Source organism: Engraulis encrasicolus, chromosome 7, assembly GCF_034702125.1.
Source record: "Engraulis encrasicolus isolate BLACKSEA-1 chromosome 7, IST_EnEncr_1.0, whole genome shotgun sequence".
Lineage (NCBI taxonomy): Eukaryota > Metazoa > Chordata > Actinopteri > Clupeiformes > Engraulidae > Engraulis > Engraulis encrasicolus.
In genome coordinates, this window is record NC_085863.1 from 11,539,959 (window position 1) to 11,544,958 (window position 5,000).

The window sequence follows — 5,000 nt, forward strand, 5'->3', positions numbered from 1 at the left end:
AGAGATCTACAAGCAGTTGTTGTATTAAGAAAGCAAGACCGAAGCATCACAGCATAAGCACTCTGCAAAATAATGAGCGGCTTACCAAGATGAATGTGTGGCGAATGAACAACAGAACTGATTAGTAGATGAAGCCAACACACACACACACACACAAACACACACACACACACACACACACACACACACACACACACACACACACACACACACACACACACACACACACACACACACACACACACACACACACACACACACACACACACACACACACACACACACACACACACACACACACACACACCACTTGGAAGACATGCAATGGGAAAAGTTGCAACAATAATAACCAGAGATCCCGATCAAAAGAAATTCCCTATTAGATTGCATTAGTCATAACAAATAACACATGAAAATACAGTAAGAAATACACCCAGCATTGTTCAAACTTCCTGGAATGAAGACAGACAAAAGACAAAATTATTTTTCTGTTCTGCCAGACTTCTTTGTGTTGCCAGCGCCTCTGGTTTGGAAGACTCTGCCCTAATACCAGCAGACGGCTCCATGATGCCTCTGACCTACATAATTCACTAAAAGGTTTAAGAGATATATTCTTTATGCTGACACGATATGACATATAGCCTAAACATCCCTTCCCTCCCAGTGCCAGTATCTTTCATAGGCAGTGTACAGTAGCCTACTGTATGCCTTAATGTCTCGGCAAAATTCTGTTCTTGTTTTTCGGAGAAGAAAGGGTTAATGTTCTTGTTGCCATGCAATTTGTAGAGAACATTGTGTGAAATGTCCCTTTTGGGACTCCATGGTGGCATTGTATGTATGTTGTTTCTCTTCGGGGTAAAAGGACACTGTGCGAGATTGTCATTTCCTGTAGGACTATGCTAGTCTGGCAGGTTGTCGCCCATTTCTGTTCGTCTCCTTGCACAGAGGGAAAAAAAACAATTCTTGGTCACACTTTCACTGTTTTATCAGTTCATTGCTCTCTCTCTCTCTCTCTCTCTCTCTCTCTCTCTCTCTCTCTCTCTCTCTCTCCCTCTCTCAATCTCTGTCTTCCTCTCTCAATCTCTCCCTTCTTTCTGCCTATGATTTGGTGGGTCTTGGGTAAAATGGCTAGCTGAGAGCTCCTCTGTCTGTTTATTCTACTTCCTTCAGATGTCTATTGCTTCGCCCAAGTGCGTAGAAGCAGGAAGAATATGGTTTTCTGTGATATGTCAAGGAAAACAAATGTAACGGGCTCTTGAGCGGTTGAGGAGAAATCTGCCCAGAGGGGCTGAGCTGCAGACAGTCTGAGCTCCACTGTGGGTGCTTCTTTAACTGATGGACCGGAACACAAAAGCTAACGATTAACTTCGAGCAGGTAGCCGGGCCCTATCCATGATGTGCTAGAAAAGAGTCTGTTCACTCACAGCAAGAAAGTGGCTTTTGCGTTCATACTCGCATATGAGATGTCGATAATGCTGAAGTAGACTGTCGGTCTAATTTGCATCTAGGCCTATTAACATTACTGTAATATATTATGCTATTTTGTCCTTGAACTTTTTCCACGGTATTGCAAAGATATTGTATTGCTAATGCATGGTGTTACTGTGGTCTCCAAAGATTAATGCTGTGCGTCATAAAATGTTATGACTGTAATTATGATCATTCCGTCATGGAGGCTTCCGTTAAGCATATTTAATTATTAAAATGCATAATTATGCATTATTAATACGCCATAAACCCTCACGGATATCCTGATCATTTAAATTAGCGCTAGATAATGGATGACACTGGAAGGCTATCAGCGATCTTTCCACCAAAATGGACACTGTTGTTATTCAAGGCTATTGCTCTTCCACATAGTTAACATACCCTTGGAATTTATGTAATTACCATTCATTCCAGCCCAGATTAGCACATTACTGAGGGAAATATTCAGACCACAGCTTATAATAGACACTGGCACCTTCTGTAGGAATTGGACAGAGTAAGTAAGTGTAAAACTCCAGAATAAATGGTGCTATTTGACTGATAATAGTATAAGAGTCACTGGTCTATGTACATGTACATGTCCAAACACTTTCAAAAGTGCAGAACAGCAGAACATTATGCATCTTTTACCATAAGTCTAACTGCTTTTGGAGTTTTTGCATCTTCTACCATAAGTCCAACTGCTTTGGGGTTTTAAAACTCGGTATACAGGGACTTGGTCCCAAACTATGGTAGCTGCCACTGTAGTCTGGCTGGCTGTGGGTTGTTGGTTTTCGAGGGTGTGCTTGATTCCATTGTGACTAAAGTTGAAGTAATTAGTCACAGAGTTTCTCCTCCGTTGCCAAGCATTTGTTTGCAGCTGATGCAAATTACGGTACTAGTCCGGCCACCGACAACTGGAATTGTGGATGGCAGAGCCAAAAAATAAATAAATAAATAAATAAAAGACAAAAAAAAGCTGGAACCACTTCAGAGGCAATTTAGCCGCACTCCTTTCAAACCGTCAGAATTAATTACCCGTCCAAGTCACAGTACAATGACGTATTATGATAATTTCAGAGTCCAGGTACCGAGTCAGTTTTCTGCAATCTGGAGCGATATCAGGCCGTATGGGGCCCTGCACAAGCCCCCTCCTGCGTGTTGGGATATTCTGTGTGATGTGGAGCCCTTTGGTTCTAATCAGAGGATTGCTGTCTGTATCGGTTGTCAAAAAGCCAGAATAATTCATACATACATCAGAGGACTTTTACTTTGCATATTTACTGCAGGATTTACATGACGAAGGGAGGCAGGCAGCCATGAAGAGGCAGACAGAGAAGGAGAGAGAGAGAGAGAGAGAGAAAGGGAGCCAGAGAGAGACAAAAATAGAGCAAGATAGTAAGGGAGAGAGAGAGAGACAGACAGACAGAGAGAGACAGAGAGAGAGACGTTTAGGAAGAGGAATAAAGAAAGAGAAAGACAGGAAGAATAGCATAAAGAAGGGAAGATGGAGAGAGAGAGAGAGAGAGAGAGAGAGAGAGAGAGAGAGAGAGAGAGAGAGAGAGAGAGAGAGAGAGCAAGAAATTAAGGAAAAGAGAAGAGAGAAAGGGAGACAGAGAGAGAGCAAGATTGTAAAGGGGGGGGGGGGCAAGATACTAAGGAAGAGAGAAAGGAGAGAAAGGAGAGAGAGACAAAAATAGAGCAAGATAGTAAGGGGGGGGGAGGAGAGAGAGAGAGACAGAGAGAGAGAGAGAGAGAGAGAGAGAGAGAGAGAGAGAGAGAGAGAGAGAGAGAGAGAGAGAGAGAGAGAGAGGGAGAGGTTTAGGAGGAGAAATTAAGAAAGAGAGAGGATGAATAGCATAGAGAAGGAAGGAAGAGGCAGTGAAAATAAAGGAGAGAGAGAGAGAGAGAGAGAGAGAGAGAGAGAGAGAGAGAGAGAGAGAGAGAGAGAGAGAGAGAGAGAGAGAGAGAGAGAGAGAGAGAGGTGGAGAGCAAAGTGGCACTGCCGATACTGCAGACGCTGCTTTCATTGTAATTCCCGGAGGGCCTGGAAGAGAACTATTAAATTAGTATCGGACCAAGTGCTCGACCATGCTGTCAGCATCAGCATTATGCTGAATGCTTTTATTATTGCACTTGACATATTGAGACAAATTATGAAATCAAATCCTACACTCGGCCTCCAAAAATATTTTGGCTAATTAAAGATCCTATTCCATTCTTCATACCTTTTCCACTTTCTGCTGCCTCTTTACCTTTCTTTCACCTTCATGTTTTTCATGTGTGTGTGTGTGTGTGTGTGTGTGCGTATGGGTGTGTGCGTGTGTGTGTGTGTGTGTGTGTGTGTGTGTGTGTGTGTGTGTGTGTGTGTGTGTGTGTGTGTGTGTGTGTGTGTGTGTGTGTGTGTGTGTGTGTGTGTGTGTGTGTGTGTGTGTGTGTGTGTGTGTGTGTGTGTTCCATGTGTCTCTCAACATACAGTGTAAAGAACAGCAAGTGTGTTTAAATTAAATGACCTGTATAGTTACAAAGACATGCACTCTACAGTGTTTGTGCATGCGTATACTTGTGTGTGGGTGTGCTTGTGTGTGTGACGCGTGTGCATGCGTGGGTGCATGTGTGGGTGCATGCGTGGGTGCATGCGTGGGTGCATGCGTGGGTGCATGCGTGGGTGCATGCGTGCGTCAGTCTGTCTGTCTGTTTGTGTGTATGCAAGTAACATTCCATACCCTTTTGGGTGAATACTCTGGCCACAATACAGTACATACACAATACGTGTGTGTGTGCGCGTGCGTGTGTGGGTGTGTGTGTGTGTGTGGGTGTGGGTGGGTGTGTGCGTGCGCGTGCGCACATGCGTGCGTGCGTGCGTGCGTGCGCGTGCGCACATGCGTGCGTGCGTGCGTGCGTGCGTACGTGCGTGCGTGCGTGCCTGTGTGTGTGTGCGTGTGCAACTGTGCATGCATGTGTGTGTGTATGTACTCTGACGACCACAATACATATCCCCTGGCCTTGTGTGTGTACTGTACTGCATGTACTCAGGAGGTAAAGGCCTATCCGCCCCTGGTTGTGTGGATGCTATTGCTAGCACTTCTGTCTGCGCTAGCATTGGAGAGGGTTATTAATTCCTCCAGTCCGGAGAGGAGAGGAGAGGAGAGGAGAGGGGCTAATAACGCTGTCATTATTAATCCTTATGTGTTCATTAGGGGATGGAGCAGGCCTCGGCCGCACTGCGCTGTGCTGGGGTCCGGCACAGTAAATGTTTGATGCTAATGGCAGAGCAGGAAATGAGAAGAGCGGTTTGGGGTGGACGGACATACAGAGATGAGAGAGATGGAGATGGAGATGGAGAGAGGGAGAGAGGGGGGGTGCAGGGAAGGGAGGAAAGAGAGAGAAAGTTAATGCATGCGCACACACACACACACACACACACACACACACACACACACACACACACACACACACACACACACACACACACACACACACACACACACACACACACACACGCACACACATGCCCACATATGAAAGTGAAA